Source organism: Dermacentor albipictus, chromosome 1 (assembly GCF_038994185.2).
Source record: "Dermacentor albipictus isolate Rhodes 1998 colony chromosome 1, USDA_Dalb.pri_finalv2, whole genome shotgun sequence".
Taxonomy (NCBI): domain Eukaryota; kingdom Metazoa; phylum Arthropoda; class Arachnida; order Ixodida; family Ixodidae; genus Dermacentor; species Dermacentor albipictus.
In genome coordinates this window covers 247,788,507-247,814,614 of record NC_091821.1, presented here as the reverse complement: position 1 = coordinate 247,814,614, position 26,108 = coordinate 247,788,507, and the positions used below count along the sequence as shown (strand labels likewise).

The 26,108-nt window shown below is 46.2% G+C and overlaps 1 long non-coding RNA gene across 1 annotated transcript; it reads right to left on the bottom strand.

Moving 5' to 3' along the window:
- Positions 1 to 6,559: 6,559 nt before the first annotated feature.
- Positions 6,560 to 25,070, bottom strand: LOC135900444 (uncharacterized). Its single transcript, XR_010563868.1, has 2 exons — positions 24,694 to 25,070; positions 6,560 to 7,534 (listed from the first exon to the last, which is right to left on the bottom strand). It is a non-coding gene; the product is annotated as an uncharacterized lncRNA (long non-coding RNA).
- Between the last annotated feature and the right edge of the window lie 1,038 nt (positions 25,071 to 26,108).

Here is a 26,108-nt window from a genome sequence, read left to right as displayed (position 1 = left end):
CTCTAAGAAGGAGTGTGCACCGCCGCAGACACCGTCGATGATATGTGTTAGCTCTCCGGAATAGCTGACAGCCCGCTCTCGCTTGAGCAATAGTGCACAGTGGGGTTAAATATGAAGAAGTAAGCACCATATTGTTCATGGAATTAATTAAAATTCACAATTCAAATTATATCACTCAGATTGCTGTCTACCAGAAAATACCGTGGGGCTATCAAGGTACATCTCTGTTTAGTCGGGCATAACCATGGATCAAGTGTACTTTCGTAATGGAAAATTCGTGTCTGTCCAAGTGGCTCAACCACGGTGTCTGTGACATGTGTGCGCGTATTTCTCAACTGTGTAATGGCGTAGCCGGCTCTCATGTAGCCTTCCTCCATATCGGTGGGCAGTTTAAATTAAACAACAGCAAACCATATTGTCACAGACTTCAATTACATCACCCCGTAACCGCTGGCGGGAACAGCATAGTGAGGTAGTCGATATACGTTGCGGTGAACATGCAAGGGAAGCCCTCCTTATAGCATGTGAGAATAATGGTGCACGTCGACGAGACAGCACACAGGATCGCTATGTCCGTCAACCAGGGCCGGGTTATACAGAGCGGCGGTCTCCTGAAAGGCGGGCGCTGTCTGAGTTCACCACCATAGCCCAGATGTCTGCTTCTGATGGCAGCGTCGTAAGTAAGCCGCGGTGCGTTCCAGCGACTGCGCGTGCAACGCATATGTTGAAGTCCTAACTAGTGCACTTTTCTTTTTCTCTTCGTCGACAGCGCAATATATAGAGAGATGTCGCGATCAGATAATAGTGCTAACTACTTCTTGTCACATGGACAAAATGTCAAATTCGTAGACATCACAGCCAACTAAGACCCTACAGGCCATTTACTCGCCAATGGCGCACAGAGGTCCCGCGATCTCGGACGATTTGTGCATTTATTGTTTCGGAGTGAAAACTCAAAGCTGGATAGGAAGTGTTGCTGCTATTCGGACTCTGCACAGCGCTCCAGTTGATGCCTCTTCCCGATATATACTTTGAAGACAGGGCGGAGAGGTCGTTAGTTTGCCTCTGAAAACGTCTTAAAAAACGACAGGCGTAGCTATAAATCGAGACTATTTCCTACTCTGTATCGTTTCCTCCGCCTGCCGCTTTGCGGGCTTTGGCCGTTTTGAACAGGTTTAGCAGGGCTGCCTTTGAAGTTTTTCTGCCTCTGGCTGCTTGCATAGCCCGGAGGCCGGAGTAGCCATACGCGTTGGTTGCGCCTAGCACCACACGCGTCCCTGTGCATACGATCGAGCCTTCTTTCGACACTGCAGCGTTTCAGTCGGAGGCACCTATTTAGCGTAGAGATTTCCGTGCGATCGCGCGAGATATCTGGTGATCCTTACCGAGAAAGATGCAGAGCTACTGTCTGCTTTCGCGACCGGACCTGAACCGGCCCACGCTGTTTGCGCTATAAACTGTGGGTCCTGTCGTTGGTATATCTCGTTCCCTTGGTTTCAGTCCGAAGCAAATGCAGAGTTTGATTTTCTGGCGAGCTTCGTTCTTTTTTTTTTCTCTCTCTCTCTTTCTATCTGTCTTTCTTCGTACGTAAGTTTGAAGAGCTCGAATTTGCTTCCTTCTTTCTTTTTCTCGCACCGACAGAACATAAAACAGGTAAACGTGGGAACTGCACACTGATACAGAACGTTCACGTTTAGGTTTCGTTTAGGTTTCGTAAATGACAACGCGCGCGTTCCACCTGCCGCCGCCGTCAAACCTGTCCCTCGCGCTATTATTATGCAACCGACTGGCACACTGCGTGTCCCAAGCGCCAATGTGACCAGGGGGCAACGACACGCTAATGTCTGTGCGCGACGTCTGCTGAAAGCGGTTTACTTGTTGAAACAAATAACGGGGCAAGAGAGAGAGAAAGAAAATGTAAGCAGTTCTGATCGAAGCGCGAGGCACTGACAGCGACAGTTGGTGCAACTGCGGAGAAACGCTCGTGTGCCTATTCCTCTTTTTCATCTGCTTCACGTCGCACATCAGAAAGCAACGTTCATATGGAACGCACTGGACCAGCGCTTCGTCGTCCATGCATATGCTTACCAGACGCTGTGGCGCACTGCGACTAAGCGCGAGATAAAGCCTTAGTCGTGAATTTATTATTATTATTATTATTATTATTATTATTATTATTATTATTATTATTATTATTATTATTATTATTATTATTATTATTATTATTATTATTATTATTATTATTATTATTATTATCGATGACATCAAGTTTTTAAGGAAATTTATGTTGTGACTGTCGCATCCTGCACTCTGATCTGCTTTCTTTTTCTGAATGGTGCAAAGGTCATAACCTCACCTTGAACACGCTTCTAAGACGAAAGTGACGACATTCACACGCAAAACAACAAGCATTTATTACAGCGAAGCTGTATATTGCTTGCCGATTCGTCCGTCCATCCGTACGTCGAAAGCTCCGGCACAACCCCATGCCCATGCACGAAAAAAAAAAAAGTAGAGAAAGTGAGGCGCGCGATTAACCATCACCGTGCACCTGGATAGCACAAGGTCTGTTTGCTCTGATCCATGACGCCACGCCACCTGGCACTAAATTTGCATTGGCAAGGCTGGCGTGATGAAACCGGTGACGTCAAAATCACTGTTGCTTACTCGGGAGCATCACCATTAGATTCTATGGCAGTTCGGCCAGGTAACATGACGTCATGGATCGGAGTGAAAAGGCCTTGTGCTATGTAGGTGCTGTTGGATTAGCTGCGCCAGTAGTGACGTCGTTGCTCTTCATCGCAGCCGAGCGCTCACGCAGCAGTTCCTCTCCGGCTCTGACACGGATAGGTGACGCATCATACATACTCCTGAGGAGCTGGCAGCTTTTGATCAGCAACGCCGCGAGCAGTACCGGGAACGAGCTCGTCTACGCAGTGCCGATGCTGCAACCTGGGCACAAGGACAGGCTCGTGCAGCCGAGCGCAAGCAACAACTGCGTACCGAGGATCCGGCAGCCTATACCAAGCAGTCGTTTAATGAACCGTCTGGATTCATCCAGTGATAAACACCGGAGCCGCACGTTTCAGCTTCGCTGGTTAACCATCTGTACGGAGTGCTTGGAGGGCGATTCTTTTTTTCTTGTTCTGTAGGTTCTGTACCATTGTGTAAAGTTTGTGAGATAATTGATCTCTGTGTACTTTTTGATACAACCTTACGTAATTCTGCTCACAGTAAACGCGTTGCAATACGGGGCATGTGCTCTCTCGGTTCTGATTGCAGATTATCGAGGGAATTCAATTCTCCTGCACCGTTCCGCAAGTTGTGTGCAACAATCAGTCTTTGTCAACTCGAATACGCGTCGGGCGTCTGGAATGGCATCTCTAGATCCAACAGTGACATTTATAGATCGGATCCCGAAAAACTTTTCTAAGCCTATGTCATCACCACTTTGCTAACACACACACTTGACCTTGTTCTAACACTGCTGGATTACTGGCATTGTACTTACTCCCCAGGGGCGGTGGCATCACTTTCAGCCAATGCCAAGCTGGTGGGCCCCATCCCACACAGCTCGTGCGTTGCGTTTCGGTTGCCTATGTGTGTGCGTGTGTGTGGAGGGGAGGGGTGATTAGGGATCTTTTGGCTGGCCCATATGGTAAAGTATATGGTAGCTCGCTCTGTACAGAAAGGACAAAGGGGTTGTAAAAGGTGGAGTACTTCGCGTGGAGGAGCGTGAGGTGAGGATATATGTGTTGGTGTGGAGTTGCCTCCAGGCCTCTGGTGAGGGATGAGTGCGGTGGCGGCATTGTTCTTCTCGAAAGGCGATAGCGTTGAAGTATTTCGTGGTAAGTGTGCAGTGCTTGAGGACCGGGGTCCTCTGCCGTCTCTTGCCGGGCCCAGTTGCAGTGGCCTCGAGCTATCGTATGTGCACGATGGTTTCCGCTGACAGCTCCGTGTCCCGGTGTCCAGATTATCGTGGCGAGGGGAATTTCGTTGAGGCGGTTGAGGATATCGCATGCTACTTTATGCAGATGGCCGTGCGCATATGCTCGAAATGCTTATTGACAATGAGAATATATATTTCCTCCTCCTGTCTCGATGCCGAGACCGCGAAAGCAATGGTAGCCTCGTCGTACGAACGGAGGCGGATGCCAGTTCCTCGTGTCTGTGCCCTCCCCATTCGGGTACTTCGCAGTGCATCTGTCCAGCGAGCAGTCTACAGAGTGTCGTAACGTCTCTCTATAGCTTTGACTCGTGCTTTTCTCCTGCCCAACGGATATTCCGGGTGTATGTTACGCGGACCAGGGGCCACCATTATTGGCTTATGTGAGGACTTGAGGAGTGCTTGTTGACTGTTGGTTGTCGTCACCAGGCATTGCAATCTTCATGGAGTCGTCCTGCCTGCTCTATGAGTGACACTGCGGAATCGGAACTTGGAACCGTTGAAGACATCCCTCGGTAACAATGCACAGAGTTGCTCGTGTACGCGAATAGCCGGGCACGTGCTGTAGTAGATGCGGTGTAGCATGCACCTGCAACTTAGCGAAGGAAAACTTCGTTTGATAGAGTAACGAAAGTAAGCGTAGCGGCGGCGGCGGCACGAACGTAAATAGATTACCAAGACATGGCGCGATGTATAACAGGAAACTGAAATAGGTGTTGTGCATTATGGCCGCTGCACCGAGTTCCCTACCGCTACGCATTGTGCTCATTTCCTAACGGACGGTTTGAACTGGCTTTTATTACCATACCTCGACATTCTTTTGCTTATTACGCCGCCGTTACAACGGGATCCGTCACCACGCTTAAGCTGTTCGTTCAGCTGTGGTCGCATTTCCAGCAGGAATACTGACAGAATTCGAAGTTGCCAGGAGACATCAAGGCCTCAACTGGCATAAACGCACACACCGAAGAGTGAGTAAGCTTTAAAATCCTTTTATTACAAAAAAAAGCACACGCAGGCTAAACAACGTGGTTACATAGCAGAAAGAAGACCTGAGCTACAAAGACGTACGCCCGACTAAGGTGTTTAGTAATTTACCTGCCACCGTGGGTGTCAATTATATGCAGCATGTTTGCTGCAACGCTTCACCGAGCAACTTGGCAGAAAGAATACAACAGAATGCTGATGGCGCAGCAGCCTTCGCCTGCCTCCTCTTAACTTTTTGATGGTCATATAACTCTGTAACTAGCTGACTCCAGATTTTCCAGCTTTCGTCACTGACACTTCTGACAAATTTTAATGAAGACAAAATTAGTGAAAACAAGGCAGCTAGAACAAACCTAACAACGGACGTCCTGAATGAAACGATATCGTTAACACACAAGTCGTATCCTTCCTGAAGAGGCAGTGGGCTAGGCGGACTCAAAAGGTGCACTTAACAGCCCAGAATATCAGTAAACTAGTTTCAGCGTGTAACTTACCGCAGACAAGTGGGCTGGGAAAATTCCCACCTTGCTTGGTAAAGAGCCCACTCGACAGCACGGCAAGTGCCTAGAAACCAATAGGGATGGTCTAATCTTTACCTATGCGCTTAAAGCAACCACATCCTGAATTCACAGCGCAAATGCAAGAATAAACATTTAACGGTAATAGTGCTGCTGTGCGAAATACCAAAACAGATTAGTTACAATCTCATAAAGAAAACAGACGAAGACGCTAACCAAGTGAGCAACAAGCACTTAAGCCCCTTTGATCTCTTATTCTTCTCGCGCAAAACAATTAGGGTATACGAATACATAAAGCATAAACATGAATTGTTAAAATAATTTTTGCAGCTTTCATTTTGAAGCAGACTTCCAAGTCACTGCCTGGCTTAGTTGTCGGTTTTTATATTTCAAATACCAGAGAATCCTGATGTAAACGTATATTTGCAGGAACAATTTGCGACACTCCGCGCTGCAAAATGGGCCGTCGGTCGCCTCCACAACAAAGTAAACGAATTTCTCCAATGCCCTTTCGAACTGTGCAATTGTACGTATTTGTGCAGAAAATAATATTCCTAATTTTGTAACAAACTTGAAATCTGTTTCTGTTGGTACTGTTAAATTACAGAGGGTCTTGTCCTGTACCTTCACTGCTCTGAACATCATGTATATTTGGCTTGAAGATAGTTCCTGGCTGTTATCTTTTAAGAGGTCTTTACACTCTGAACATGACGTTCTTTTCAGAAATGCTTGCACTGGATATCCCGACACTAACAAACTATGTTCAATGCTTGCACATCTGTTGGTTATTCGGTGCTCGTTGAAAAAGAATTCGAGAAGTGTGAGCAAGAGATCTTGGTCGCAGCAGGGCTCTCGAACAAATCTTAGTTTCTCTAGCTCAGTTAAAGGTAGGGCTTTGTCTGCTTCACGATTGCTGCAGTCTGAAAGCTTAAAAAGCTTTCCGACAATAATATGTGTCAGACCAGCAGCGAAGTGAAAAGCGTTGGAGGTCTCATTAAAGCCATGCTGCTGCCGAGTAATCCCAAACAGGTTCTCTAAGCAGCAGAAGCTTGATGTGGGCGAGTTGGTTTTGCATACTTGAAGAAAAGAGCGCTACGAAGACGCGGACTAAAAGAAGAACATGTACGAGGGACAAGGGCCTGTACGACGGACAAGGGAGAAGGGACGGATGCGCGTTGTCCGTCGTACATGTTCTTCTTTTAGTCCGCGTCTTCGTAGCGCTCTTTTCTTCAAGGTTCTCTAAGACGTCCTAATTTAGCCGAAGAGCGAGCAAAAATTTGAAGCTCGAAAACTTCTGCGCGTCCGTTCACAACAAAATAATTGCTTTTATGGTTACCTGTCAACCCTACGTGATTCGTGGGTGCCTAGGTGCTTTGAACCTCCAGGACTTAATCCATGAGGTGCAAGAATTTGAGAATTCTATGTGCTTTATGGAAGCACTAATTGCATGACTCATTTTTCTCTCTTTGATGCGTACACAAGAACTACTTAATGAACCAAGCAACTGATTCATTTTAACGACAACCTCGGCAGTGCCCGTGGCTTCTGGTGAAAGCACATTACATTATAGACACTGTTGCTGAGCAACTGTGAAGCCTGTTACTCTCATATTACCCAACGCACTTTCATAGATGTGGTTAGTCACTTTGGGTTGGAATTTAGTTTGAAGTGATGCGTTGAGACATATAAAGTTGGAGCGCGGCTCCAGGAAGCAACTTTGTCACCAATGCAGCGGTCATGCTTCCACAAATTGTTCCTGTACTACATTTCACCAAGAGAGGAATATCAAAAATAAAGTAGATGTTCACTCCATCCTTGAGAAAAAGAAAGAGGCCTCTCAGGACTCACACCCAGCGTCCTTGCAATGACCCAACTGCTGCCTCGCTGATTGCAAAGTAATGCTTTCACAAAGAGGCCACATGCTTTCAGCCAGCTGATTATCTGTTTCAACAAGAGAAGCACAAGCACTGCAGTGTTGGTTATACCATTAGCTCTTTCCTTCCCATTACTGACATATACATCATCCTCTACCAAGAACCAGGAGTCGGCACATTTCGGGTCTTTTTCCTGGCGCTAGGTTTCCCTGAAAAAAAGAAGAAATAAAGCAGCATTACTAATTTCAAGTTGCGCAGGAGATCCTAAAATATGCTACCACTGTAAGCAGAAAAAAAAAAGCAGATGCAATGCAGGTGCTGGAAACTATGAAGCTAAGGTTTAGTGAAACGGTTAATTAATGCTGTACAACGGCAACGCTTACAACTGCATCTCTTGCAACCATTTTATTTATCCACCACAAGTGTCACAACATTTTTCACATGTATTCTTTACGTTTAAGCGCTACGCCTTTCACAAGCTATACCGAAATGCAAACACCAAGTCAGGAGGGTGGAAAGTGTGAGACGTCAAGGCAGGGTTGCCACGAACACTAACGCCACATACAGCATTTCTTTAGGGCACAGCACTTAGGCGCCCGTTCCTGCGTTGAGCGTCGGCGTCCCTCAGCGTAACCGAGAGAACGAGCACAGCGAACGATGAAAGAGCGAACGCCGAGCGCCATGCGCCAGGAAAGACGGCGATAGCGAAGAGAGCGTGAGGAGGAAAGCGGAGGAGGAAGGCATGGCGAAAGCGGGAGAAAGCAAGTGTAGTGTCGCGCAAGACAGGCACTGGGGCGACGACCGCTACCAGATGGCGCCAGAGTAGCGCGCCGTCGTCTGTTCACCGATGACGCCATCGATAGGGCATGCGGCGAGCGCGTCCACCGATACCATATACGGAAACAAAGCGCTGCATGAGCGAAGGTCTGCGGAGGCTACTCAGAATCGCGCCCACGCGTCACCCACGCGCTGCCTCTCGCGATCTCCCGATTAGCGGCGCAGTCGCGCCGCACTTGGCCTCTTTTGCAATGTGCCGCCCGAGACAGATTGTCCGCGCCAGCCAATGAAAACTTCGAAATGAAATCTTCGAAATGAAAACTTCGAGCCCACAAAAGTTACTTGAATGACGCCGCTAAAGAATAAATATGTGGCCAGGTGAACATCATTTGAAAAAATTAATGCAATAAATTCAATAATTAAGGTCATTAGAATAATTAGGTTCCTTACGGAACATGTTTATATGGGAAAGTTCAAGGAGATTGTCATAAAATTCTTGTTCCGAGCTTCAACATTTCAAAACGGTCATGTAAGCCGAAATAACTGGCCTCAAAAAATTTCTTGACCTTACCTTATTGTACGCACGCAACACTGCGAAGCGCGGCTCTAGGTACAACACTCCTGTCACGTAGCAGGGCGGCGTAAAATGAAGATGGGCTATACGGTGCGATAAAGCGCTGCGTCTCGCCCCCTGTCAATCTAATCGGGAGTTTCGTACAGCGCCAATTGGGATAAGATCATGCGGAAAGGCAAATGCAAGGGCAGCTTCATTTTACGCCCCCCTGCTACGTCACAGGAGGTTGCTCCGCGAGCTGTGCTACTCGGTTTTGCGTGCGTGATCAGGTAAATTCAATAAATAATTTGATGCAAGGTTAGTTCAGCTTACATGGTCGTTTTGAAATGTCGAAGCACAGAACTAGACATTATGATTTCTTTCAACTTTGCGATACAAAAATGTGACGTAAAGTTTGTAACAAAGAAGGTAATGTAATCAGTTTAATTAGTGAAGTGATCACTTTAGCTTTTCCTGCAAATGATACCCGCCTGGGCGCATAAACTATCTGTAGCGACATGATTCGAGTGGCTCTTGTGGGCTTTTCTTTTTAGTGTTCGAAGTAAAAGTAAACTGTCAGAGAGCTCCGTTTCCGGGTTTTATATATTTTTTAAAATTCAGGTGATAAAAATAGGGTGGTATTTTTAAAGAGGAAAGCCGGAGTGAAATCGGGGACTTTGTTGTCTGGCAGCTGAAAGTTTTTTTTTTTTCTGGTAACATTTACAAACAAATATACCCGCCGTGGTTGCTCAGTGGCTATGGTGTTCGGCTGCTGAGCACGAGGTCGCGGGATCGAATCCCGGCCACGGCGGCCGCATTTCGATGGGGGCGAAATGCGAAAACACCCGTGTACTTAGATTTAGGTGCACGTTAAAGAACCCCAGGTGGTCAAAATTTCCGGAGTCCCCCACTACGGCGTGCCTCATAATCAGAAAGTGGTTTTGGCACGTAAAACCCCATATATTATTATTATTATTACAAACAAATATCGCAAGCAATGGTGTCCATTTGAACACAAACGTTCTATTCAACGAGCAAAATGACTCACAGGGACTTGTAAATAAGAAGAGAGCTGCTCGAAATTCATGTGACGAATACATCTCTACAAATGTTTGTTGTCAGGAATTATCAATGCATTTAAAAGAAACCACATTAACAAAAACAACAAACAGAGTCGGTTTTTCGATCCTCCGTGTCCTCTGCACTGTAACAGTGGCAAAAGAAGTAGAAAAAGTAATGCGCAAGAGGTGTCATGTTTTTTTCCTCATCACACAGCGCTGGCTAACACTCCTAGGGTTAGTTCTAGTCGTAACACATAAATCTGCTATTGGCTACACCATTCAACCACCCCGCCCTATTGCAATCCCTATTTGAACTGAGTTGATCGTCACTTGATGTTTTTTTCTGGTTATAGCACGCAGTCGTCAGCGTAGAGCTTAATTTTAACAGAAAGAGTGTTAAAGTTATCATTAATATATAGTAAAAATAATAGTGGAGCATGGACCAATCCCTATGGAACGCCAGAGTCAACGGAAACTAAGTCTGAGGACGTTCTATTCACAATAACGAATTGGCGGTGGTTCAAGAGATGGGCTTTAATCCAAGCTAATATTTTAACATTTTTATGTACAAAACTAAACTTACGAAGCAATTTATTATGATAGACCCTATCAAACAATTTGCTAAAGTCCGCGAATATAGCATCGGTTTGTTTTTCTTTGTTTATTGTGCTAGCGAAATCATGTAAAGTTTAGACTAACTGAGTAGTCGAAAAGCCACCTCGTAACTCATGACGCAGATTTGTTAGGACGTTGTGTTTCTCAAGAAAACCAATAATACGTTTCTGAATTATGTGCTTTAAAAGCTTGGATGATATTGATGTTAACGAAATTGGGCGGTATAGTATTTATTGCAAGCTTTTTCTCCTGTTTTATGTACAAATATTATTTTAGCTGTCCGCCAGTCATCTGGTAATGTTCATTCGCTGACAGACGTTGTAAATATAGGATGCACAGGTACTTCGCAAATAGCTCAACATAACGTTTTAAGGAAGTGTTTGGAATATCAGCTGGCCCGGGCGACTTCTTAGTGTCAAGCTTTATGAATAAATTTACGATACCCTTTTCAGAAGTAATTTCAGGTAGGGTAAGTAGATCAAGTAAAAAACGTGGTATACAGCCGTTATCTCTTGTTAATACACTTTTGAAATAGTTATGAAAAGCATAGCACACTATGTTTTCATCCCACACACATTTATCACCTATGAAGAGCATGTCAGAACAAGTGCTTGGGGTCACAACCCTCCGGAATTTCCAGAAAGATGTAGGTCGATGCGAGATATGTCAGCGTTCTAGTTGACACGATTGCATCAGTTAGCCTCATTAATTCAGGGTCTGTAGAGAAGGAACAAATCTACCGAGACAAAGTTATTGAATCCCGCAGCTACGAGGATAAAACGAAACTTTTGCAAGATTGGGCAACAATTTGCATCCAATTTCAAAACATGCAGCTTAGCGTTCTCGCCTTTGTGAGGATGATGATGTGAAGAACTTATACTTAAGGGCGCGTCAAAATAAAGTACTCTGGATGGTCAAATTTAGACAGGAGCCATAATACGATATAGTAAGACTCCAAACGGTAAATTTGCGTAAGAGAAAAACAGGGCTGTACTTGCGGGTCTCGTAAAATTAAATTACATATAAGCGAACCATTGCATACGGAAGCAATTTTCCACTATACCCTGGTGTTTTATGAATATTAGTGCTGGTGTGCACGTGTGCGTCCGTGCGCGTGCGTGCGTTCTAAAAATAATAATAATAGCATTAAATGTGTGCGCGGAAGAAGTTGGCATCATGGATGATGCCGGCTACTACTTTTTCGCTAAACAATACGTAACAAAATATAGGCCCGCTCCAACGATATTATTTTCACCAATGTTCACTTTGAAAAAAAAACAAAAAAACCTGGGTGCTACGTATTTGCACATACGCATTTCTTCTGGCTGTCATCATCCGTCATGGCTGTTTTTAACACCTTCCTCGTTTCCACGCGCAGAGTAGCAGGCTGTATCCACATTCGATAGTTCGAGCCAACCTGCCCGCTTTTCCTATAGTAACTAATCCTCCTCTCTCTTATGTCATCATCGTCGTCATTATTATCATCATTATAGTAATAATTGTTGTTGTTGTTGTTGTTGTAGTAGTAGTAGTAAGTAGTAGTAGTAGTAAATAGTAGTAGTAAGTAGTAGTAGTAGGAGCAGCAGCAGCATTCCAGTTCTGGTTAGCAGTGCTGAAATTTCGTACACGGCCCTTGCACATAAGAACACGCTCACTTTATGCTTTATGCTTTATTTTTTGCCTCTTGCGAGTAAAGAAATAACGTTCCGTGAATCCGCAAGTCGTACGTTTCCTAACGTTATCCACAACCCCCTTCCCCCCCCCCCCCCAACAGAAGACGCCGTGTGTAGTCAGGTATGACGCAATAGGCCAAGTTCATTGAGTCAGTGACAGCGAGAATGCTCGGGCAGTCAGTCACTCGGTCACTCAAGTCACTCAAGTCACTCACTGAGGCAATCAAGTCAGTCAGCAAACCGAGCGCGCCAGCCCGTTGCCGCGAGATAAACATCCCACAGGTGAGGCCAGGTGCAGCGCTCCACCGATTTCGCCACTCTGGTCTCCAGCATGACACGTTTCGTAAGCGGCTCTCCGCAAACGTCTCCGTTCCTGGCCTCAATCCAACATACGTCCCAGAATGGCCGCACGTGGGACCTTTGTTTGGCGCACTGTCGCTCCGGCGCTGTTACATTGTGGCCCGTGGTAGAGTGAGCGGTAATCGACAAAGGCAAGCAAGACACGCCACAATGAAATTGACACTAAATTTTCAGGTATATTTAGTGGCGTCGTTGTCAGTGGTTCCATCACTGACCGATGAAATCTTCCATTTTGTGGATGTCGCAAAGTTATTGTTTGCGTGGTGAACTTAACACATATAATGACGTGGCCATGGCCCAACCACGTCTGCCGTGGCAGCCCCGTCGCTTCTGGCGTGTTTGGCGTCGCCACCTGGATGCGGTGGGCCTCCATCCTATGAAAACACAGGACTATAAATCTCGGTTTCCTGGTCTTCATCGTTGCGTCATACTGCACACTATATATCGCGTATAGGCAGGTCTACGCGTGCAATGTAAAACATTGTCTATTTAAAAGTAAACGGATAAGATCGCCACTGGACCCTGCACGCAATGTACGGGAAGACATATATAGCCCACTGGTCCCACAGACTATTCAGATGAGAAATAGCAGCCTTAATGTCCGCTGTTAATTCGGTATGTTGCGCCTGTTGTGGTGTGTTTTGCGTACGTTGTGTGTCTATGATATGCAATGGGCAGATCATTTGTCTCTCAACATTCCCATCTACCTGAGCATTGGGCTAATTGGCGGCGCATCTTCGAAGATGTACAGCTCAGCGGTAACAACAGGGACAAAAAAGGCGACACCGACGAGCACTGACTTCCAAGTGAACTTTATTATGGAAAACATTGAAATACGTATACACAAATGGAAAGCCAGGCTCTGGTTATTATGAACAAACCAGATATAACTAAGGGAGAAAGAGGAAAGATTAGAAAAGACTTACCACCAATGAAAAAAAGCCGTGCGTGTGCGTAGCGATAGTGATGATTATTTCAGCATGTTTCACTTTCTTTGGTGTTTCATCTTTTCCCATCTTTCTTTCTCTCTTAGTTTTATCTGCTTTGTTCATGATAACCAGAGCCTGGCTTTCTCGTTGTATATATCTTAATGTATTCGATAATAAAGTTTAGTTGGAAGTCAGTGCTCGTCCGTGTCTCTCTCTGGGCGTGGAGGCATAACCATTTAAGCCTATTTAAATGCTACCAAAAATGAAAAAAAAAGGTTCGTGTTATGGCTTGCAGGCTGCATTTACATGCGTACATGTCTGCCTGACACACGGCAGTTAGGAAATGTGGCAGTTATATTTGATTTATCTCCGCTTAGGTGTTGCCTTTATGACTGGAGCATACGGTACGCTCGACCGGCGCTATGTTGGTGTCTTTTTGTCCATAGTTCCGTCACGCTGCAAGTGTTCTTTCAACCCCGAACCACATGTCTCAAGATAAGTTGCTGCATATTTTGCCCCCGCGTCCAAGTACAGCATTGTGCACATACTTTGTACCTTCTTTTGTTTTGGTTTTAAATGATATTTTCATTTGTGCCAGCGACACTTCTACGTACGCACTAGAGCTAAGTTCAACTCACGCCCGAAAATGCCAATTTGCTCCCATTTATAGCGTTATAACAAAACATTTTCAAAAACAGCTTGTCAAAGGGCTGCATTGAGCCATCGAAGTTATTTCGCGTGTTGTGCTCAAGTTCGCTGAGGATTTTTCATAGGTCATTTGCTCACAATACTAATCCGGTCACTAAGAAATTCAACGCGCAGTACTTGCAAAGTTTCAGGCACATGACAGTAGGCACATGAGAGGCACATGGGTAAAGAGTAGTTACACTGAATTGTCGTTGAGCTCGTTGCTGATCACGCGGGGAAAAAAGTTTGCGAAATACATTGAGCAGCGTCTGATAAGCCGACGATCATTCACATAAGCGCATGCAATTTGCGGGGACGAGGAATTCACACACCGCTTTCCCCTGCGGAACGCCAGTGAAATTGCTCGGTCCAGCGAAATCGGTGAAAACGCGCAAAGTGCTTGTACTTTATTTCCTTCTTTTCTCTTTTCTCCCATCCCTTTCCTCCTGCGCCGCAGCTCCTGAAAGACGCGCGTCAACTGGAGATAAAAGTTACGCGGCCTCCATACTGCATTGCGTTTTCGTATCCGAGGCACGGTTTCGTGTTCGCAACGAGGCGTCAAAAGCGGCGGCCCTTCGCAAACAAGCACGGCTCAAACGGGCCGAGAAAAGCCGCCTGGCCGGGCGGAGCCAAGCTGGCCGGGCAGCCGCGCAGTCACATGGGCCAGCCGGCAACCCCCCCCCCCCCCCCACCCGTCTCGCCACCCCACTGCCCGGCACGAACCTGCGGGAGACGCGCGCTGGAATGCGCCCGAACAGCGCACGCGCTGTGCACGTGAAAGCGCTTTGGGGGGCCACTGATCCCGCCGGCAAGGCGGCGGGTTCGATTGTCGAGCCGGCCACCGAAACGTGTCCAGTCGAACGCGGGAACGGAACAGCACGTGGGCCGATACTTAAGGGCGTGCGGCGAGAGCTACTTGGAGTGGCGCCTAATTACTAGAGGCGCGACAAGAGGAACGTTGACTCCCTTCTCGACAGCCCCCTACTTCGTCTAAACCGCCGGACAGCCTCCCGTCTCGTGCACACACTTGCACGACGCCTCGGCGCTTCAAGAGCACGCAACGCGGAAACGCACGCGGCGTACTCAAACTTGCGTCCACATGTAGACGAAACCGGTGGGGGCCCGGAAAAATGTGTTTGCACTGTGCGCCTTAAGAAAGAAAGATTTTTTGGCTTGCAAGGTTGCGACTTCGGCGACTGCGGGGCTGCTCGTGAGTCGTCGAAGATGACCGGAGCTCTTTGATCCAGAATATAAACAAAAGCTACCCGGCAGCGCAGCTAGTTCAGTGGCAGCAGCTGAAGTCCGGCAGCTGAGTGTGGCATAGATAGTAACACACACGGACGGAATCCACACCAATGGCAGATATATGTGTGGAAGAGCTGTCGGTGTACATGTGAGACTGAATAATGTAGCAGCTAGGAATACGTTAAAGAGTATTATATGTCAGTGCTGGCTCAGGAATACTTCTTTTGCACTTGAATCCAGTCACTGACGTGGAGATCGACCAGGAAGAGTCTTTCCATGGCGGTCTTATCGGCCTGGATTGGATCTGGTGGATCAGGGAGAGCAAGCGGCGTGCCTCGATGCAAATGTTATTCCCGAGTGCGCATCAAGCGCTGAGATCAAGACAATTCAAATGCATAGCATTGGTAACGGGAAATTTGCCACGAATCCAGACGGAATGAGGCAGGTACGGTGAACACAACAACATTAATATAAAATTACGTTTGCGGCCATACAAAACGATCAGAGAGAAGAAATAAAAGCTGTCTGGCAAGTTGTAACTGCCACAAGGAGAGGCAGAATGCCTGCTTGATCTAGAAGAACAGAATCTTCATAAATTATGGATAGCGAATGAAGAATAAATGCGACAATGAAAGGGGAAAAAAAGATGCCAAGCAAAGAAAGAATAAAAAATGAACTTGCGCAAACACTGAAGAACAACACAAGATCGGGACATGCATCTGCGTCACACACAACAGTGCGGCGCTCAACATCTAGCATATGGTCCACGACAATACGGGCCAACAAGTGCCAAAGTAAAACCAAATAAGCGGCACAAATAGCTCAATACAAGTGAAATATTTCATTCATCAAATATATTTCAATATCCGGCTACTTTTTGTTACAAACACACTTTCTGCGTTATACACCCATGCATGCGCTTTGGCATAAACGTGGACATATTTTTTCAAGCAACCGTTGAGAGAAAGTGGTTAAAACTTGTAATTTATTATAACACTACTTTGAGCTAAGCATGAATGCAATAGCGTTTTCCTTCCTCGTACCGTTTCCGACTAGAGCTACGAATTTGAATTATTGCTCCAGTCCGGACCATCTCAAACTTTCACCAAGCGAATGAACTGATGAATGTCAGAAGCTACAGCAAATTTTCATTTTTATCTACTTGAAGAAAGAATGTGAGGAGGAGAGGAATTGTGTGTGTGTGTGTGAGGGGTGGGGGCTTGATTAAAAAGAACTGGAACGCCAGCAATTCCAATATTACCCCAACAAGCAGCCGCAAAATTTAAAATTTTACAAGCGCGGCTCGGTCAAAGTGTCCGAGTCCCAAGTTCTCTGAGGACGAGCGGAGCTGGTAACGCGGGTGGCAAAAGGGCCACGCAAACACACGAAAAAGCGTGTGTACAAGTTTTGGAAATATTTACCCGTATTCATAAAACGTTCTTACGCTAATTAAGTACGTAGCAACAAAAACCAGCCAATATAGTGAGAGCTAACATATTGTTAGCGGCCAGTCAGAAAGAGTTATTACGAACAAAGCTTCGTGAATTTGGCCCTTTGTCCACTTGAACGCGCACGTTTGCGACTGGCCCGAGTACGCCCTTCTTCATATACGAGGCGACGCAACTTCATGAATGGAATTCGATGTGAAATTCGCGTCTCGCTTAATGAACGTACTGGCGGAGACAGCCGGACTAATCTGCTGTGATATTTTGTTTTTATTTTGTTCTTCGACTATGTAATATCCTGTTTCCATGGGGCACATATGTACAAAATAATCACTGAAACGACGAGTCTGCAAGACTAATGTGACTACACTCATTACCTTGTCAAATGTGTGCCATCGTGCGCGCTCATCTAACAAATCATAGCATTTCTTGACGAACCACTTCCGCAGGCAGTGCGCTTGTCCGACCCCGAAGGTGGCAACATTACTTTTTAAATGACAGTACGCGACAGAGAGTTCGCCACCTAACAATGGTTACGTCTATACACCTTGTTTCATGTGACAGGGGGAAAAAGAAAACAAAGCAATATACTATAGAAATAAATGTAACAAGCTTATCTAGTCGAGCAGGAAGACAGTGAAAAAGAATAAATTAAAAAGCCTCGACGTAGTTTGGGATTTATAATTTCAAACGTAACAATGACACACAGACGGGACCTCCCTTAGAGACACAAAATCATGAGCACAGGCCGCACTACAAGCATCGCTACCCCAGCGCGCAGTCTCGCCGAGCTCTTTTCCGAACTGTGTGGCACACTGTGTAACACTCAATAGTGCGGCTGTCTGGTACATGCCAGTTTTGTATGTCAAATCCAAACTAGACAGAAGTTGAAAGGAAAGTGGAAACTTGAAATGATGAGCAGTAGTGGAACAGCGACATTCCTCGTTCTGACTTAAAAGCAACATTTCTTGTTCGAATACTCCTCATAAGCTTTGTGTGTATGTGGTTGTTAATAACTGTACATAAATGGAGCGATATGCTATACATTAGAGCCGGCTACCCGAATTCACAGTTAAGAAATAGACGGAAACACTTCCCTTCCCCCCCCCCCCTCCCGGTATACCACTGAGACACAAATATGCCAAGCGTACATAAATAAAAAGGGAAATACCGAGAAACAAAGCAGTACGCACGCCTGCATGTACAGTCGATCGCCTCTACAACAAAATGACCTGTATAATGAAGGGAATATTCTGTCCCGGTTCTAGTGTGAGCGGTGCGGTGCTCGACCTTTACAACGAAATGATCTCTATAGCGAACGATTTCGGAGGCCCCTAGCACTTCCTTTTAAAGGCCTTCGACTGCATGTTATATTGTTGTAGTAAACCTGGGAGCAAACTCTCAGTGTAAGTAGAGCTCGCAACAGAGGCTGCAAACAAAAATCACAGCAAATTATTGAGGTTCTGCAAAGAAAGAAGTCCCATACGGCATTCAAAACATTTCCGTGAAAAACATTTCTGGTTACAAAAACAGAACACACGGGCACACGCACGCGGACAGTCCATGATATGCAGTGCTCCACGAAAGCACATGGTACGTCACAGTATATATGCGGGCAGTTAGAGTTTGTCCTCGTTCTCAGGCGGCGCGAAAAGCGAGGAGTGTAGACCGCATAGAATCGCAAAACAGTGCAGAAAGCTATCCAATGTACGATGAAATCGCACTTTAACAAGGAACCGCAGAGTCCAGCACAGCAGTGTCGTCTTGTTTTCCACGTTGAACCACGTGTCTTTAGACAACTGCCATGCGTACCGTAAGGTGTACGGTAAAGAGAAAAATCGTTCTGGCTGTATCGGTAAATTACCCTCCCACAATACCGAGAAAGCCCCTCTTACCGTTAGAGGGGGCTTCATGAGCCAGAAAAGACGCGATAAGGAGAAACGGTTGAGCGGCGTCGCCCTGAAATTCGCGCACCAGCTCTCCATGACGCCATGAATTTTGACGGCGTCAAACTAGGGCATAGTCAAGTATTTATTGGTAAACATGGACTGAATTCCAATGTAAAGAAGCCACAGTAGACGGAACTTTAGTTTCGAGAACTGTCACGGAGCCATTGTAGCTTCGTAAAGAAATACTTTGAAATCTGTCACATCACACTGGCGCATACCAGGCCCAGGCTTTTGCTGCGAAATGTAAAAAAAGAAAAGGTAGCTTTGACCCTTGCTTTCTCTTCTGATAATCAACCTATTAACAGGAAATTAATGAAAGAAAGGTTCTGAAAATTAATTTAGCAGTGCAAACTGACTTAGTGTTTCTCTGTAGAGTCCGTTAAATGAGAATGTTTCTGGCTTCAAATGCGACGAATTCAAGAGCGCACACGCACGCACGCACGCACGCACACGCACACACACGCACACAGAAAAAAAGCTCTAATGGTACGCTGGAGATGTTAGCCTGGCTGTTTCCCTGACGTGCTACTCTAGGTGTTGGGTGAATGACTGTGATAAGATAGGTCATCACGTTCGACGACTGAGCAGTAGCCGTCAGTTCGATCGGCTTCATCGTTTCCACTTATACCAGCGTGACTTGGGATCCACTGAAATTGATATCAAAGCCTTGAAGTGATGGCGAATGTATTTGCAACAGTATATGATAGCGAGCAGGAATCAGCCTAAAAGCAATATTGAGTCAGTGCCTCTAGTGATGCTTCTGAATTAGAATATATTCGTGTGTCAGTGTCTTCGAATGAATTTTCAATCAATTTCAATGCTTTCCGCTCGCCACTTGTTTATTAAGCGGAAGAGGGTGACGTGGTGCGGAGTGCGATGCCGGCTTTGACGGCTGGCTCTCGTCGCGAACGAAATTCCGAACGCACATGTGTGTGCCGCAGGGGTTATTCGTTCTTCGCGTCCCTAAAGTCACTCTCTATGCCAAAACGCACAAAGCGGGGTGTAGGTATTGTAGCCGCCAGTGGTGCGAGTAAAAAAGGCCTATTCTAGGAAAAGGCTCTTCGTTATTCGCAGCGAGACAATGTCACCAAAATTAACGCTATCACTCCCTGTACACAAGGAACCGTGACGGAGAAATGGTGTATAGTACTTATCGTGTTTCTTGGCGTGATCCTGCATAACTGCGTTTTCGGACTGCTATGGGGTTGCGGCGCTTGGTCAAATTACTTATGCGCTGTTGTTCCGTCTCCGAGTCACGCTGCCAAGTATACACTTCGCAAGCTGGGGCACGGCGTCATGATTTCAGTTTACCACTGACTGACTTAACGCATTACGCTCTTTGAACTCCTTCGGAGCCCCCGACGACGCCTGCCCGCCCTGTCACTCCTTCTTGCCGTGTTCTATTGACGTTCTAACGTTGCAAGTAGCATTTCAAGTAGCATTTCAAGGCTACTCGAAACTACAGAACGTCAATCCCCGTCCCACTGATCACCGCTGAGCCAACGGTTCGAATGGTACATTTTCGAGTTTACGAACCGTTACCACGAGCAATTAATTGTAGAGCGTTCAGTCATCGCAAACAGAATTGCAGTCGCCGCTATATATAGAGAAGATGATCCGCTCCAGATTCGCAGGGCTTCAGCGGCACGCACGCAAGACAAATGACCTCGCCGAAAAGCATGCAGGCACCGCAGGCCTTTAGCTCGTGATTAGGATCGATCGCCCCTCGGTCCCTTTGTTCGTAAACTATTCTACAGGATTCGTTACGCTTCGTTTTCAAAGAAGCGTGTTGAAAAGTAAAACATGCAGACGCGCGCAAGTGTCGACTGCACCGACGCTGCTCGAGGGCGTGAGAGCCGCAATAAATCACCGCCTCGCTCGGTAATTCCCTCCTCACGCCTGTTTGCTCTCGCGGAAAGACGCCGCGGCGAAATTTTGTGCCCCCGCAGATACTCCCATGGCTGCGTGCGCCGCCATTCGCCGCCCGAGCGTTCGTTCGGCTCACGTTTCGCGTTAATGAAGCACTCGGATACCTACGGCCATGCGGGGAGGCTGGGGGGTCGCAACGAGAAGATAACAGCTTTACCCTGACCGCCCAGCACGAATGAGGAAACCGGTCGGCGAGATATGGGGCGCGTAAGGACCCCCCCCCCCCTCCCTGCCTTTCTTCATGTATCGAAGAAGCTGATGCAATGGCGCCACAGTTTTGCACAGAAGACAAGCTGGAATGCCTTGAATCCACTACGCCACTGGAGCAACGGCACTGGAGGGCGTTAGTTGGGCAAGTATGAAACAAAAAGAAAAACCGCCCCACGGAAACACTTTCGTCACCGTGACGGCGACTACGCTGTCGGTTGACGACAGCCTAGCTGCCGAGGCACTTATGATCTCGGAAACGTTTCGCGTTTCGAACTTAGATGTCGCGGGCTACACGCTATACTTGCTAAGGTAACCAAAACTGAGAGACGAAATTACCTTAAATTGACGTTGCGATAAGTATCAAACGGCATGCAGGGACTCATTAATTCATGCGTAATGATTCCAGCGCAAATAAAATGGAGCTCGGGTGAAGTGAGCAGTTTTGACACGAATGCGTGAATAAACTATTTAGGAAAGGATGACTACGTCGACTATTGCTGGAAAAAAAAAAAGAATGACGATATAAAGGCGGCTTTTATGAACAGTTAAATTTCGATATATGCCGCCCTTCTTGTTCTTTTTTTTTTTCAATTAACTGCCAACTGCAAAACTATAACATCTTGTAATACCACTTTCTCAACGCAGCACCTCGGCAGTAAATCGTCCACGGTGGCATCTTCATGTGTATGTGTCACAAACAGACAAAGATATCGTGATGAAATAAAGTGAGCAGTAAGTGGATGGCTAATCGATAGTGACTATCGGGATACAAGCAGAAATGCTCAGTCATGGAGGAGTTGTCACGAATGGGCGAATATTCGAGATTTTACAAATCGAATCGTATTTGATTTGAGAAATCGATATTCGGAGTTTCAAATATCAGCGCAATTGGCTCCACACACGGTATTGGTACGATGCATGCACACGGAAAGATTTGTACTTGCGACGGCTAGAGCCTGCTCGTTTCCTGAAATGCTCATATTCCTGCAGCCTCTGTTGCAGGCCAAGCGGGTGTCGTGCTCTCCCAAAAGGCAGCTGCCGTTATATATTAGTCTTTTATGAACGTTTCCTTTTCTTTTATTGTAATAATGATAACCTTAGGCTGCCTGCAGATTTCTTATTTTCATTTCAGATCATTTACGTTTCCTTGATTTCACTCGCCACGATTGATTGATTGATTGATTGATTGATTGATTGATTGATTGATTGATTGATTGATTGATTGATTGATTGATTGATTGATTGATTGATTGATTGATTGATTGATTGATTGATCAACGCCACAAAGAAACTCTCAACACTGGAGCTATGAGAGATGCTGCATAGTGGAAAGATTTTCATATTTAGCATGCACCCAAATCAAAGTGCACGATCATTTAGCATCACGGCCACATTGGCACGCGGGCGCCGGCATTCGGAAATCGAACCGGCCACCTTCTACTCAATAGCGGAACGGCATAACCCCTGTCGGTTGCCTGCCGTGTTTCAACCACTAGCATGACAGAACACTTTCTCTGAACGATGTTCGCAATAATATTCCATCTGGCATTCGTGGATATAACCAGCCGCACTTCCTACGCGCGCGTGATTATAATCAGTTAATTATTATTATCCTAACCCAGACTGCGATGATCTTTCAACCTTATCTCGTTTACAGGCTTCCCAATTGACTAGACTTTAATAATAGCGCAAAGAGCATGTGATGGCGAAGTGCAATCAACACTGTCGGCTCGCCTATACCCTCTCCACTTGTCGGTTTGAAATTGCAAAATATTCCGTATTGGATTCGACACTCGAAGCCCTCTCTCTCTCTTTTGGATATTCGTACTCTAAAAATATTGAATTTCGAATGTATCTAGTGCATATACAGTTCAGTGATACATCCGAACGAGGTAAGTGATGATAATTATTTATTATTGGAAAAGTGGCGTCGTGAAGATAAGCAGTGCCTGCCTTTGATCACCCTCCGTGAAGAGGCCGACTGAGTGGAAGCTTCACGGAAGGATTACAAGCGCTCAATGGTCCTTTTCTGAAACACGCAAGCGCCTCTCATTACCACCGATTGGTTGAAACGAGCCCTAGTAGTCGCTGTACTGCACGGAGTTATAAGCGAACGCATAATAAGCGCATTCGCGTTGGCGAATACGCTTGAGGACGTTAGCAACGTTTAGCGTGAGTGTCTATTTTTATTATTATTATCGGTTTGATGTTCTTTGTGTAACACAAGGGCACCAATATTAAGGCGTGGAAGCACATCTGTTTTGGGGCACTTTCAGAAAGTAAATGAAATGAAATTGAATGGTTGGTCTCAGTGATATGATATCACGACTCAAGTTTGTTCTCTTAGTATAGGAGGTACTGACGCCGAAAACTCATTCGCAAGTACGCGTGACAATAGCATCTTTCGAAATTTGCATAAACACGAGATTTAGTTGCCTTTCTGCGACAATTAGGTCAGTAATTTCGTCTTTAAAAAAATAAATTGTTGGGTTTTACGTGCCAAAACTACTTTCTGATTATGAGGCTTGCCGTAGTGGAGGACTCCGGAAATTTCGACCACCTGGGGATCTTTAACGTACACCTAATCTAAGTACACGGGTGTTTTCTCAATTCGCCCCCATCGAAATGCGGCCGCCGTGGCCGGGATTCGATCCCGCGACCTCGCGCTCAGCAGCCTAACACCATAGCCACTGAGCAACCACGGCGGGTTAATTTCGTCTTGTGGTGTCAGAAAGTTCGCTACAATTGACCTCATTGGCACTCTGCCTCAAAAAGAAATACAGCTCCATGCACTATAGCTTGTGCGAGGCAATCTAAAAAAACGCGGCTTGATTTCGTCGTCGAAAAACGCATTCCCTCCCTAAAATCTGGTCCGTCATTATGCAAGTGACACATTATTCACTAATCATTTCTACTAAACGATCGATGCGCCTGGAGCGAGACTTTTGAGCGCAGCCCGCAGTGCACACTTGCAAGCATGTGGAAACTGTGTTAAGAGGTTAAGCTGTGCTTGCCAAGCGGTGCTTACTTCACGGTCCAACCGAAAATAACGCATCGTATAATTCCGCCCCCAAAACGTGCCTGCGCCTTCTCTCCCAACCCCCGACCTCCTCGCCACGCCACAAGTTTTCGCACTGCTGCCCTGCTGCATAAACGGCCAGGGATACAAAAAGCTGGCGCTGAAATATTTGATAACGTGCCTTGTCAAAGTGTATACTGAGAAAAAGAGGAAGTGCAGGGAAGTTTAGCAGGCGAAAGTTTCTGGTTTGCTATCTTGCACTGGGGTGGAGGAAATGGGTCTAGAACGGAGAACATCAAGAAAGATGCATCAAAAAAGGAAGAAGAAAGAAACGAAAGAAAAGAACGAGAAATGCGTTTCCGATAGACAGGCATTCGGCATAGACCGGTAGGTCGCAGGAAGCGCAGTATACCTTGCGCGGACTTCTGATTTGACCATTTCTACAGCGTCAAAGTGAATTGAGACACCATCGCACGAAGCAGACAAAAATCATCGCGGCAGAAACGATGATCACTAATGATTGAAACGAGTCTGCTCACTACAGGGCGGAAAGCACAACCAACTTTTGATTGGTTGTTAATCCCGACGGTGGCTCTTAATGTCCCGCTATCTTTCGCGCAAGACTGTAGCGACAGCTCTTTCACAACCAACTTTTGATTAACTGTTAATCCCCCCCGTACGCTGGCTCTTAAAGTCCCGATATCTTTCGCGCAGTGCAAGACTGTAGCGACAGCTCTTTCACGGTGCTCGCATATACTAACGGCTGCGACCTTACACTTTGCTTCCACCGAAGCCACAATTATTTTTCCGCCCCCTTTTTTCGAAGCAAGCTCACGACCCGCTTCTTGACTCTCCAGCCGAATCTGTGGCGACAGCGAACGGAAAGGGCTGTCAGCTAGGCATGCCAATAACTCACCATGTTCGTCTTTTTCTTTCTTCCGTGCGATGTTAAAAGTGTGCCTTTCGCCTCGCGCGGCAGAGACCACAGACCTTGGCTTGGTTTTCGACGCCGTGCTTCGCTTTTCGGGGCCTCGCGCCGCCCTATGGGTTCCTCGCAAATGATTAGATATTCCTCGTCGGTCACTTGCAGGATACGTTATCCCCTTGTTACGAAGTGCACTCAATTTTTAGTCCGACTGCGGTATGTCTCCAGGGTTTGCAACAAGGACTGCGTTTCAAAAGAGATGTGGTTGCAAACATAAAAAAAATATATATAGCGTTCGTCTTTAAGCTTCGCGTTATGCTCTGCGCAGCTCAAAACTGCACTGACATTTCTTTGAAGGTGCTCGTACCTTGGCGACAAACGAAAGATCAACTTAGGAGATACGATAGGCAGCGCCAGGCTGCCAGCAGATAACACTACGTCACACGAAACAAGTGTTTTCAAAGATTGCAATCTCTTCCAATATCTGAACTGAGAAGAGATTGCAGTAAGATAGAAAGATGGCCGAGTTGTAAAGGATGCATACTTATTAATCAGCGCGAAAACAACAGAAGACACAGAGGAAGAAGGGCACAGGACGAGCGCCCGTCCTTGTTCCTCTTACTCTGTGTTTTCCGTTGTTCTCGCGCTGGTTAATGCACATGAGTCGTCATGTAGGGATGTATGATGATAAAGTTCACGGAAAAGTGATAAGTGAGCAAGTTTACGGCGATGCGAAAGCTCTTACAACTGAGTGCGATTTTTCAAAGCAGTGACACCAGCGAACGGTGGGTATTCAGAGTAGATGAAGCGAATAGCACAGTTATGAAGGGCTTCGATGTCGTTAATGATGCAGCGTTTATAAGGATCCCAGATGGCAGAGGCATATTCAATTTTAGGCCAGATTAATGTGGTTTAAGTCTGCGAAGGTGAATAGGCGCTTGTCTGATGTTACGTTTAAGACAGCCGAGAATACAATTAGCGGGAGCAAGGTTTGTGTTAACATGGTAATTTTATGATAAGTCAGATTGTAAATGAAGGCCAAGGTACGTGTACGTTGATGTCTGTTCAACAGAGCTAGTTAATTTGTAAGACGATGGTACACGGCAAACACGGTTAGCCAATGACAATGCCATTGTTTTACTGTGGTTAAGCGGCATTAGCCAGGGTGACCACCGTGAACTTATCGTGTTAAGGTCGGACTGTAATGTCAGCTGGTCGGTGATGATGGATACGTTACGACATATGACGCGATCATCGACGAATAGTCTAATTCTGGGCGACAATGAAGCTGAAAGGCCTTTAATATAGACTAGAAATATTAACGGTCGAATCACACTCTCCTGGGGGACACCAGAAGTGGCATGTCCGAAAGATGAGGCGCTGTCATTCACAGAGGTGAATTGCAC